Source organism: Myotis yumanensis, unplaced genomic scaffold, assembly GCF_028538775.1.
Source record: "Myotis yumanensis isolate MYYU_CA2020_CCGP unplaced genomic scaffold, mMyoYum1.0.hap1 SCAF_21, whole genome shotgun sequence".
Classification (NCBI taxonomy): Eukaryota; Metazoa; Chordata; class Mammalia; order Chiroptera; family Vespertilionidae; genus Myotis; species Myotis yumanensis.
Window position 1 is genome coordinate 13,146,210 of NW_027223772.1, and position 13,989 is coordinate 13,160,198.

Sequence of the window (13,989 nt, forward strand, 5' to 3'; positions counted from 1 at the left end):
CTGGTGTCAGGGTCCTGAGCATCATGGTCAGCTTGGTGCAGCGCCGAGGCTGCTGAGCAACACTTCCCACTGCCCACGTTCCCGTGTGGTCCTGGGGAGGAAGAGGGGCCTCTGCACCTGCAGAAGGGCAAGGCAGGTGCAGACACATAATATAACTTTAGCTCTGGGCCACATCAAGCTGTGTACTTGTGTAAGCTTGAGCACATCACACCTGCTTCATGGAGGTTTCCCTGAAAAAGAGTATGATAACTTGTTTCTAACAATCAAACATCGCAATTTTTCATAGGTTTTTTGTGTGTGTATGTGGAAAAAGTGAATACAACTTTTTCAAACTAAGTCTGACTTAGCCTAACTCTTTGGCATATTTTCCTGATCTTTTCATATTATTTAGCTATAAATTCCATCCTTCACACTGTTCTCACTGCATCCTATGATTGGGTTTTTTGTGGTTTCCTTTATATTCATCTTTATTTTCTAATTCCCCTTGTAATTTCTTTGACCTATTGTTTGTTTAAGAGTATGTTGTTTAATTTCCAAAAATTTGTGAATTTCCATGTTTTCCTTCTGTTACTGATTTCTAACTTCATCCTGTTGTGGTCATAGAAGAGACTTGATATAATATGTACCTTTCTTTTTCATCTATTAAGACTTAATCTGTGCCCTTAATGTTAACATATGTTCTCTCCTGGAGAATGTCCTAGGTACATTTAAGACAAAGGTGTACCCTGTTGTTATTCAGTACAGTGTTCTATAAATGTCTGTTAGATCTAGTTGACTTATTGTGTTTTTCAAGTTCTCTATTTCCTTACTTATCTTCTGTCTGGTTGTTCTATCCATCATTGAAAGTGAAGTATTGAAGTCTCCCTATTACTGTAGAAATGTTTGTTTCTCCCTCAGTTCTATCCGTTTTTGCTTCCTATATTTGGGTGGTCTGTTACTAATGTGTAAATGTTTATACAGTCATTTGCTGTTTAACAACAGGGATATGTCTGAGCAATGCATTGTTAGGTGATTTGTCCATGTGCAAACATCATAGAGGGAACTTACACAAAACTAGATGGTCTAGCCTACAACACACCTAAGCTATATGGTATACCACCGTCATATATGCAATTAGTCATTGACTGAAATGTTTGCAACTCACAACTGTACTAATTTTAGTACTCTTCTGTCTGATTTGTCTTTCTACTCTGAAGAGACTATTGATCAGTTTCCTTTTAAAACAAGATCACCTGAGGTTGCAGGGAAAAAAACCATTACCCCATAGTCAAAGAGCCACCCAAATCAGATGGGGCTCTCCCTTCCTCAGCTCTTGTCATGCTCATGAGAAAGAACTCATAAATGGCAGAAAGCACTGATAGGCAAAGCAAGCAAATTTATTAAGGAAGCAAAGCAAGTGAATTATTAAGAATATAGTTGGCAGGAAGCACAAGTGGGCAACATAACTATTCTGAGCGCCCCACCTGGTGGGAGTTCAGGAGTTTTATACCTTTTCCCCCTATAGGTTTCAAGGTTCCCCTGCTGGATAGACCAGATCTCAAGACCCTTATTCACATTATTGCAGGTTTTCCAAGAATTTATGAGAACATCTGGCAATTTTATCTTAGTAAGTCCCAAGACTGTTCACTTCTTTGGTGGGTGAGATAAATTCTCCTTCCCCCTCAGCTTCCCCCACTTCCCCTCCTCCTGCCCTAACAGCTATCTGAACTGCCTAAATTCCCTCTTTAAGTGATACCATTCAAATGCTTTTGGGGTTGTTGTTATTTCCCCCAAATAACAACAGACTTTATCTATCCTTGGGTTTAGCTGGCACAGTGGCATTAAGTTGGTCTTTGTTCTCCATTTTCCCAGGCTAGGGTGATTTAAGCTATGTCTTCTCTGCTTAGGGAGAAGAGGTATAAACTATTTGCTCTTGGTGTTCTTGGATGGGGAAGATAAGGTCTTGCGATTCACAAGCTGGCTGCAAGATGCCCAAACTGTTTGGCCTTGTTTAATTTTTTTGTCTCAATTTCCCCATTTCACTTGCCCAGGAATTTTTCTGGCTTCTTACTATCCTGCCACACATTGTTGAAGAATGTATTAAACCCAGGGGAAAATCCTCAAACATTTTTATAAATGGATTACCTCATGAGCATAGCAGACAGAGGAAAATAAAATTTCACATTGTCAATTTCCAAATTCAGACCAATTGGTTATTGACACTTTCTCTTCTAGAGATAGCTACTGCTTTCTTGTTTATATCATACTAGTAGCCCGGTGCACGAAATTTGTGCACATTGAAAGGAAATTAATTAGAAGAATGTAATTTGGACTCACTATCTAATATCAATAATATGTGAGCATGAGGCAGTCCGCATTTCTGAAATTCAATGACATGAATTTCAGCTATTACTTTGCCAAATAAATGGAATTTACAGATATCATTTAAAAGAGCATTCAGCTTAATATTCAAAACTCTGGCTACCAAGTCAGGTCTGCTTTCAACTTTTTGCCAGCGTTGTAAATTGTTTGCAATATCTGCCCATTTGGGGTTGCATGTCATGGTTATGAGTAAATAGGGCTTGCCATACCTCGTTACAATTGCCAGAGCATCATGATACCACTGCTGCATATTTCTGGGACTACCCTCAGAAGATGATGGAAGTATTATCATCTTACCAATTGGCACATTGTCCTTTTCAGATCTAGATTTGAGATAATCCATCAAACCACTATATTTTTCAACTCTCAACTTAGATTGGTTTGCTTTGATGAAATTTATCCGATTGGCCTCCATTTTTTAATATGAATCCACAATAAACTGTTGAGTTAATTTTCCTGCATTTAAAATAGGATTGAATGTGTCCCACACAGAGAGATGAAATCCATAATACTGCATTTGTGACTTGTGTCCTTACATTTTGTCTAGTATTATTGTCGACTACACTGTCATCTCTGAGTCTTAATGCAATATCTGTTCCCCAGCCTTGTTCACCATGTGGAAAAAGAATAGGATATGTCATCACATCTAATGTAGGAAACAGGATATTGATTTGTTTCATTTTAGTGGCACTTGGATTATTGGGATCTGGTTTACAATGAATGAGCAAGTCCCTTTCAAAAGGAGGTTCTCCATCTTCATTTCTGAATATGACAGCAACCTCGGTTACACGGGGAGAATTATATCTACCTGGGTCACTGTTATGACCATATTTAATCACCATTGTTACCTTGTGGGAGCAATACCTTTTGCTGCTGCTTCAGATTGGGCTTCTTTTTCTACTGCATGTAGCATCTTGTACGATTTTGTTAATTCATTTATTTCATGCATGATGTTGTTGATGTTGATCATGAGTCTTTCTGAGCAGCCCTGGTTTCCTGGCATTGCTAATCTTTTACTTGTAGCTTCGGCTGTATCCAAAATATAGAGTTGAGCAAACTTCTGAGAAACACCATCTGAAGGATGTAAAGTTCCAGTGTGGTGATAAACTTGTCCATGTATTCTAAAACAGTATGGCCCATATCCTGATGGCGATGCAATATTTGCACCCATGGAAGCAAAAGCAAACCAACTATTTATGGAATGAATATTTTCCATGAAATTTTTACTGTCAGAATCTTTGTTTGTCATTAATCTTTTTAAATATGCCGGGTAATCAGGAAAATGTATATCATCTGGACAGACTTTCCCTTTGCTACAACATCGAGTTAATTTCCCATCGGATGTTTATTCATCAGAGAAATCTAGTGATAGGCAAAATTCACATCGAACAGTCATTCCACCACAACTATGTTCAAGGATTGCATCCTCATGTACTCCATTTTCGCTGAGAAGGCAGTTCCTACCGGTATTGGTAGTACTTGTTGATGACTGTTCTCTCAACATATTCTGTTGTCGCCACCGCATTCTTTCAAGATCAGATGCACGCTGCACTGCAGACACTTTCTGTCAATAACACCAGCATCTTTCGGCTGCAGAGCTATGTTGTATCAACAGTTGTTCTTTAGACATAGTCCCACCTCTCTACTGTCATGGTCTGAGATGCAGGTGAATGAGAGTCCAATCTATCAGGCCACTGAGAGCTGTCTGACCAATGGCTGATTCTGGCTGATTCTGTGGGGGTGGGACTTCCTCCTCCCTGCTGTCAGTTTCCACAGCTGTGATGAGGAGGCTGGGGTGACAGAGGGATCTGTGCCCTCCAAACCACCCTCTCTCTCGCTCTGCTCTATGTCCAGAGGTCTCCTGCTCTGCCAAGTCCTTCAAACTTCCCGCTCTCTGCGGGCAAAGTCCTGGGAGTCCACCGGCATGGCTAGGCGCCGGCGGCTGTGCCTCCCTGACCGGCAAAAGTTCCAGGAGCCCACGGCTGCTGTGGCCATCATTGCCTCCTGGGGCACTTGACACCTGCGTATGCAAATTAACCACCATCTTTGTCGGATAATTTGCATAGTCACTCGGATTGGCTGGTGGGCATGGCTGGTGGATAGTTAATTTGCATGTTTCTCTCTTATTATATAGGACTAGAGGCCCAGCGCACAAAAATTTGTGCACTCGGGGGGGTCCCTAAGCCCAGCCTGTGCCCTCTCGCAGTCTGGGACCCCTCAGGGGATGACCACCTGCTAGCTTAGGCACGCTCCCCAGGGGATTGGCTTAAGCTGGCAGTCAGACATCCCTCTGGCAGCCCGGGAGCCCTTGGGGGATTTCCACTTGCCAGTGGGGAGCAGGCCTAAGCTGCAGTCAGACATCCTTAGCGCTGCTGAGGAGGCAGGAGAGGCTCCCACCACCACCACTGTACTGGAAGCCGTCAGCCTGGCTTGTGACTGAGCAGAGCTCCCCCTGTGGGAGTGCACTGACCACCAGGGGGCAGCTCCTGCATTGAGCATCTGACCCCTGGTGGTCAGTGTGTGTCATAGTGACCAGTCATTCCCAGTCGTTCTGCTGTTAGGGTCAATTTGCATATTACCCTTTTATTATATAGGATAGAGGTCTGGTGCATGGGTGGGGCTGGCTGGTTTGCCCTGAAGGGTGTCCCGGATCAGGGTGGGGGTCCCACTGGGGTGCCTGGCCAGCCTGGGTGAGGGGATGGTGGGTGTTTGCAGGCTGGTCACACCCCCTTCAGGGTGGGGGTCCCCACTGGGGTGCCTGGCCAGCCTGGGTGAGGGACTGATGGCTGTTTGCAGGCTGGTCAAGCCCCCCGCAGTGGGGACCCTCACCCCATGGAAGTTTGGCCAGCCTGGGTGAGGGGCTGATGGCTGTTTGCAGGCTGGCCACACCCTCTTTAGGGTGGGTGGTCCCCACTGGGGTGCCTGGCCAGTCTGGGTGAGGGGCTGAGGGCCGTTTTCAGGCTGGCCAAGGCCCCCCCCCCCCCCCGCCCCGGCAACAGAAGCTCCCAGCCTCTCCTTTTTTTCTTTTTTTTTAATTCTGGGATTTATTTACCTTCTATAATTGAAACTTTGTAGCCTTGAGAGGAGCTCAGAGCCAGCCAGGGGGGGCAGGAGGGAAGCTTGGCTTCCTCTATCGCCAGGGGCAACCAAGCCTCCTGCTCGCTCCAGCTCCGTGGCCACGGCCGGCTGAAAGCAGGTATCTGGGGTTTATTTACCTTTTATAATTGAAACTTTGTTGCTTTGAGTGGAGCTCAGAGCTGGCCGTGGCAGGTGGGAAGCTTGGCTTCCTCCATCATTGAGGCAACCAAGCCTCCTGCTTTCTCCAGCTCCGTGGCTGCCAGCCGCCATCTTGGTTGGGTTAATTTGCATATAGTCGCTCTGATTGGCTGGTGGGTGTGGCTTAAGGTGTAGCAAAGGTACGGTCAATTTGCATGTTTATCTTTTATTAGTGTAGATTACTTCTTAAAAATTTTGCTGGGCTTTCTGCCTGCTTAAAGCATGCAGGTTATTGGTCATTTCTTTTTACTATCCTTGAAAGTGACTTTAGATCTTGTGAAAATAATATCTTTTGCATGCTCTTTGAAGATGCCTTTTAAATCCATGGGATTATTTAATACTTCCAGAAATATTTGCTGTTAGTCCTGAATGGAACTCGATTGGTTATTTCAAAAGATTTAATAATTCTATGATCAGAAACTTGGCCAATTTGCAAGCTGATATTCAAAGCTTCATAGGATTTTTTTTTTTTTAGGCCTTCCCCTAAATTAAAGGTATGCAGAGGGAAACAAATACATTCCAACATAGGTGGATGAGTGTGTTAATCCTTTGATATTATTTAGGCAAAAACCCAATTTTTTGAGGAGTTAAAAACAGCTATTTTTGTTTTACAAATTAGTCTTTATGGAACTAGACTTGTGGCTCCAGAAACAATTCAAAATCTGCCAATTCTTTCTATCAAACCTCCCCTATTCATCTCAAAAGGTTTATTAATATTAGCCTTAGAAAACCAAAATCCTTGAAGGAACTTACAATCTTTTCTTATGACTTCGAGATGCAAATGTTAATTTATCAAGGTGAACTCTTTCAAATAGAAAATTCAGGCAGGTAATTCTTAGAAGAACAACAAAAGAGTGAAAGGTCATTTGAACAGATCCTACTTTAATAAGCTAGTGAGTTTTATGTTATCATACCTGTCTCATGGTTAATTTTTTTAAAATATATTTTATTGATTTTTTACAGAGAGGAAGGGAGAGGGATCGAGAGTTAGAAACATCGATGAGTGAGAAACATCGATCAGCTGCCTCCTGCACACTCCCCACTGGGTATGTGCCTGCAACCAAGGTACATGCCCTTGACCGGAATTGAACCCAGGACCCTTGAGTCCGCAGGCTGATGCTCTATCCATTGAGCCAAACCGGTCAGGGCTCATGGTTAATTTTTTTTAGAATGGTAGCTATGAAGTCTCTATTTTCCTGTGTGTGTGTGTTGTAGATATGCAATATTTCTACCTCAAGATGGTATTCCAAATTTAATTTGTAAAAGAGCTCTATTTAATTGGTTTAAAGAAAATCAAGCACTTGTATAAATTAAATTATCAGAAATGGAATAACCCAAATGAATTTCAGGTTTATGTGACCTGAGAAAATAGTCAGTATTGAAGCTAGGTTAAGTTTGATGGTTTAATTAAAACTGATATGTCTTTAGAGTTATAAGAATTAAATATAATACTTTTGTCACTGGAAAGGGACTGGGCCCTGAGTAGGTCTGCCTCGGGCTGGCTGGTAGTGTATGGGTTTTTGCCTTTGTGTAGGAAAGATTTTGCAGCATGATTTTTAAGGAAACTAAAAACTTTCCTTAAAGTGATTTTGAGAGTATGTTTATTAAAGCTGAGGTCAGTGGAACAAAGAAAGGGCATAGGGGAGAAGAGGCAACAGGAGAGAGCTTAGCTAGTGCTCAGCTGTGGCTCTAGAAACATTATAGGAAAGAAGTGGGCCAAGGTGGGGCTGCTGTTAGCTCACTGAAAAGCCTAGGCTAGAAGAAGCCACAGGAGACAGCCTCGGCAGTGCTCTGCTTCGGCTCTCTAGAAATATTATAGGAAAGAAGTGAGTCACAGTGAGGCTGCTGTTTGTTCACTGAAAAGTCAGAGAAAAGGGGAACTGGGACAGGGATTCAGGGGGTAAGCCTGGGACGAGCTGCCACTGACCATTGCTCTCCTAGTTGCAAGTCTTGAGGGGACCCTTAGAGTTCAGGAGAGAAAAGCAAAGATGCAAACCTGAGAAGAAAGAAGGGTGTGGAAGTGCTCCAGAGAGAGCCAGAGCTGGGTCTTTGTCTTGAGGGTTCTTATCTATTTAATAAAGGTGGGGATTTTAGGGGAGGGCTTAGGGGGAAATCTCAATAGACTATTCATCAAGTTTATGCTGATATACCCAAATGAGATTTATTCCCCGAATTTCATCCATCCTTGGGTGTGGTTGGCCCAAATGACACTAATTAGATTTTTGTTATCTACCTCCTTGAGTGGGTTGATTTAAACTATTTACCTTCTGGTTGAGAAATAAACCATTTACTCTTGTGTCCTTGGTTAGGAAAGATAATTTTTTTCCATTTACTAGATGGCTGTGAACTGGTTGGCCATTTATCTGTTTCAGTTTCCCTATTCTACTTGTCCTGGCTTACTAACCTGTCTCACTTTTATTCTACCTAGAATTACTAGAAGTCAAGTAAGTTCATGTTATCTCTGTTACAAAATTTGTCAGTAAGAAAGAACTTGAAATAAAATTTTTGTAAGTAATCTAAACATAATTGTTAATAACAAGTAAATTAAATATATGTAAGCAGGAGAGAAAGTTTTTAGTTTCCTTAAATATTATTAGTAATCTAAAACCCTAAATAAAGCTTTTTAAGATTAAACTAAATACTAGAAATTTATTCAATATCTAGTTCATTTATAAAATACAGAAACATTGCCCTAGCCGGGTTGGCTCAATGCATAGAGCATCAGCCTGTGGACCAAAGGGTCCTAGGTTCGATTCTGATCAAAGGCACGTACTTGGTTGCAGGCTCCTCCTTGGCCTGGGCCCTGGCTGGGACATGTGCAGGAGGCAACCAATCAATGCGTTTATCTCACAGCGATGTTTCTCTTTGTCTTTCCCTCTTTCTTCCACTCTCTCTAAAAGATCAATGGAAAAATATCCTAGGTGAGGTTTAACAAAAAAAAAAAAAAAAGGAAGAAAGAAAGAACAGAAACATTAATTACTGAACATAGGCTTATCCACCTTTGGCTTCCTTTTACAGAGGAACTAAAGATATTTGAGTCTATTAATAAACACATTTTGTGCAACACTGAGAATTATCTATGAAAAAGCATATTTTTAGAAATTGCAAAAATATTTATCCACAGAATGTTAGTGTAAATAACAGTTCATGATGGCTTACTACCCAGTAGTGGAATGCTATTTTTAATTTTGTGACAAACCTCCATACTATTTTCCATAGTGGTTGCAATCCTATCAACAGTGTACAAGGGTTCTCTTGTCTCCACATCCTTGCCAACACATGTTGTTTGTTGATTTATTGATGATAGCCATTTCTACAGGTGTGAGATAATATGTCATTATAGTTTTAATTTAAATTTATCTAATGATTAGTGATGCTGAATATCTTTTCATAGGCCTATTGGCCTTCTGTATATCTTCTTTGGAGAAGTCTCTATGCAGGTCCTCTAATTTTTAATGTTAAATTGTGTGAGTTCTTTATACATTTTGGATATTAACTCATTGGATGTGTCATTGGTGAATATTGGAGAAGTCCATATTGGTAGGATTTCTTTGTGTTTTGTTGATGGTTTCCTTTACTGTTCAAAAACATTTAGTTTGATGTGGTCTCATTTGTTTATTTTTTTCTTTTGTTTCCCTTGACCAAAAAGATGTATCAGAAAAAAACATTACTAAGATCAATGTCAGAAACTTTACTGACAAGCAAAATCTCAAATAAACAATCTAACCTTACATCTAAAGGACTAGAAAAACAACAACAAAGTCCAAAGTGAGTAGGAAATAATAAAGATTAGAGTAAAATAAATGAAATAAAATATTTTTTTAAAGTACAAAAGATCAATTAAAACAAAAGCTGAATCTTTGAAAAGATAAACAAAATTGATAAATATTTAACCAGACTCATCAAGAATAAATGAGAGAAGAACCAAGATGGTGGTATAGGTAAATACTGGTACTCTCCACCTCCCACAACCACATCAAAATTACAACTGAAATATAGAACAACCATCATTTAGAACTGCCTGAAATCTGGCTGAATGTAAGGAAAGAAGAAAACACATTGAGACTGGCAGGAGGGGCAGAGGCATGGAATGGGCCAGTCCGACACTCACATGTGGTGTTTTTTAATCAGTAGACCTCTCATGAGGAGCAAGGGGTTCCAGCCCCACATCAGACTCCCAGCCCAGGGTTCCAAAGCTGGGAGAAGTCCCCATAGTTTCAGGCTATAAAAACTAGTAGGAATTGTAGCTGAGTGGTACAGAGGCTGCTGGAGACCGAGGAAGTTCCTCATAAAGGGCTGCACACAAACCTACATGGACTTTCTACTGCTGAGCTTTAGCACTGAGGCAGTGGTTTCAGGGGAATCCAGGGACATATGGGGAGAAACCATATTGTCTGGCATCAGAGCAAGAACTCAGGGGCAGCTTCCTCCCAGACAGAGGTGCTCACAGCAGTCATTGTTCTTATGCTGAGACCTCCCCCATCACAGAGCTGACTGGCAACCATATCTGAGTTTCCATCAGTCTGGCTTACATTGTTCACTCATCCCTGGTGATTCTCTGAAATGCCACCCCATCCAATTTGCAGCTCCACCCAAGCTGTTTGCAGTGGCTTTTCCATATGGATGGCCTGTCCTAGCTCAGGCTTCAGACTTTGCTAAAATCTCTCAAACAAGCAGCAGCTGGCATCAGCATGCCCTAAACCTATCAATAAGAGGCCCAAGACATGGTACTAGCACCAGCCTGCCTTGCTGCACAACTTGACCTCATGTGGGCACTTCCAAGCAGGGGGAGGGGACACGTAACCATCTACCAATAACTCAGAGTAAAGGTAAGAATGATATCTGACTTCTCAGAAACCATGCAAGTAAGAAAACAATGAAATGAAATACTTAAAGTGTTGAGAGAGAAAAAACTCACAAACCTAGAATTTTGCTCCTGGAAATTATCCTTTGAAGGTGAATGAGAAATAAATAATTTTTCAAACTAACAAAAATGGAAAAGGCCTGGTGTGTGTGGCTCAGTAGGTTGAACATCATTCTGTGCACCAAAAGGTTGCCAGTTCAATTTGTGGTCAAGCGCATATGTCCGGGTTGCAGATTGGTCACCTGTCAGAGTGCGTCCAGGAGGCAACCTATTGATGTTTCTCTCTGATACTGATGTTCTCTTTCTCTCCCTCTCTCTTTCTAAAATCATTTTAAAAAATATATTCTTAAAAATTAAGGAAATGTGCTGCCAGGAACCTGCCTGGCAGGAAATGCTATAGTTCTCCAGAGAAAAGGAAATGTGGATATGTCAGAAACTTGTATCTACGTACATAAGGCGAGAGCATTAGAAAAGAATGATAGTAAAATAAAATTCAATTTTTCTTATTTTGAAGTGATTTAACACAACAGCTTGTTCAAAATAATGGGAACAACAATGTATTCAGTAACCACAGCTTACATGTGAGTGAAATGAATGACAGTAATGTCACAAAAGCCAGGAAAAATGAACTAGAAATTTTTGTTTATTATAGGTACTCAAACTCCCCATGCAGTGATATCGCATTATTTTTAAGTGGCCTTAGGTTAGTTATAAATGTATATTGCAAATCTCTAGGGCAATCATGAAAAAAAAGTACAAAAGGAAGTATAATTGATATGCTAAAAGTGTGAGAAAATAGAATAATATAAGATGCTCAATTAAACCCACAGAAGGCAGAAAAGGAATGGAAAACAAAAATAGGAACAAAGAACAGGCCAACAAATAGAAAACAGTAACAAATATGGTAGATATTCATCCAACTTATCAATAATAACTTTAAGTGTCAATGTCTAAATATACCAATTAAAAGATAAAGATTGTCAGAGTGCACCAAAAAATAAGACCCAATGATATGTCTATTTTAATAAAAAGATACATATAGATTAAAAATAAAGGAATAGAGAAGAACATAACATGCTAACACTAATCAAGATAACATTATAGGAGCTATATTAAGTCAGACAGAGCAGACTTCAGAGCAAGGAAAATTATCAGGGATAAAAGGGGCTTTACATATTGATAAAGGGTTCAATTCTCCAAGAAGTCATAACAATCCTTAATATGTATGTGCCTTAAGAATCAGTATTAAAATACATGAAGCAAAACCTGGTAGAACTGCTAAGAGCAATATATACACTATTATCATTGGAGACTTCGCTAGCCCTCTAATAGAAATACACATTTCCAGCAGGCACAACATCAGTAAATACATACCTGGACCTAACAGCACCATTGATCAATTGACATTTATAGACTCACCTAACAACAGAAGAATACACATTGTTCTCAAGCTCACATAAAAATTAAACAAGGTAGACCACACTCTACATCATAAAACTCACCTTAACCAATTAAAAAGGATAGAAATGCCCTAAGCCCACAATGTAATTAAACTAGTAATCAATACAGAAACAAACCTGGACAATTCCAAAATAGTTGGAGTTTAAGCAATACACTTCTAAACAACACCCGAGTCAAAAAAGACCTCTCAAGAGAAATTTTAAAATATTTTGAAGTAAATGAAAATACAACATCAAAATTTGTGGCATGCAGAGAAAACAGTGCCTAGAGAAACATTTATAGCTTTGTATGCCTATGTTAGAAAAGAGAAAGGTCTAAAATCAATCATCTATTATTCCATCTTAGGAAACTAGAAAAAGAACAAATTAAATCCAAAGTAAGCAGAAGAAAGGAAATAATTAGTGCAGAAATCAGTAAAATTGAGAAAAACAATGAAACCAGAAGCTAATTCTTGAAAAAGATAAATAAAATTGATTAACCTCTAACCAATCTAATAAAAAAGAGAGGTGACACAAGTTACTAATATCAAAAAGGAAAGTTGGGATATCACTACAGATGCCACGGACATTAGAAGGATAACAAAGGAAGGCTATGAATAACTCTGTGCCCACAAATGTGAAAACCCAGATGAAATGGTTCAATTCCTTGAAATACATAAAACTCACATAAAAAGAAATAGACAATCTGAATAGGCCTATATTTATTAGAGAAATTAAATCAATACTTTCTAACCTTCCAACACATGTACCAGGCCCAGATGAGTGCACTTGTGAATCCCACCAAACATTTAAAGAAGAGATTATACCAATTCTCTACAGTCCCTTCTGGAAGACAGAAGCAAAAGAAATACTTGGTGATCTGTTCTCCAAGGACAGCATTGCCCTAATACCAAGCCAAACAAAGACATCACAAGAAAAGAAAACTGCAGACGAATATCTAACATTAACATAGATGCAAAAAGTCTCAACAAAATATTAGCAAATTGAATCAATGTATAAAGAGGATTATATACCACAACCAAGTGGGGTTTATCCTACTTATGCAAGACTAGTTCCAGATTTAAAAATCAAGTAATGTGATATTACCTATCACATCAATACAATAGATTAAAGAAGAAAATTCATATGATCATATTAATAGATCTAGAAAAATGATTTAACAAAATCCAAACTTATTAACAATAAAAATTCTCAGCAAACCAGGAATAGAGGGGAACTTCCTCAACTTGATAAAGATCATCCACAAAAATCTTACAACTAATGGCAAGAAACTAGAAGCTTTCCCATTAAGATCAGGAACAAGCAAAGATGTCCCGTCTCACCATTCCTTTTCAACATTGTACTGGAAGTCCTAGTAATATAATAAGTCAAATAAAGGAAATAAAATGTATACATAATGAAAAGAAAGAAATCAAACCAATTTTGTTTACAAATGACATGACTCTCTATGTAAAACGTTTGAAAAAATCTACAAAAAAATATCCCTGGAGCTAATAAGCAATTATAGCAATGTTGCAGGATATAAGGTTAATATACAAATGCCAATTGTTTTCCTAATTTCTGGCAATGGATAAGTGAAATTTGAAATTAAGGACATAATATCATTTATATTAACACCCCACAAAAATGAAATACTTAAATGTAAATCTAATAAAATATATACAAAATCTATATGAGGAAAACTACAAAACTCTGATGAAAGAAATGAAAGAATAAACAAATGAAGAGATATTCCATCCTCACAGATAGGAAGACTCAATATTGCCACAATATCAATTTTTCCAAATTTGATCCATAAATTCAATGTGATTCCCAAGTTAATAAATTCAAAATCCCAAGTTATTTTGTGGATATAAACAAACTGATTCCAAAGTTTAGATAGAGGAGCAAAAGATCCACACGAGCCAATACAACATTGAAAGATAAAACAAAGTCTGAAGATTGACTTTACCTAACTTCAAGACTTACCATAAAGCTGCAGTAATAAGACAATGTGATATTGGCGAAAGAATAGACCAGCAGATCAAT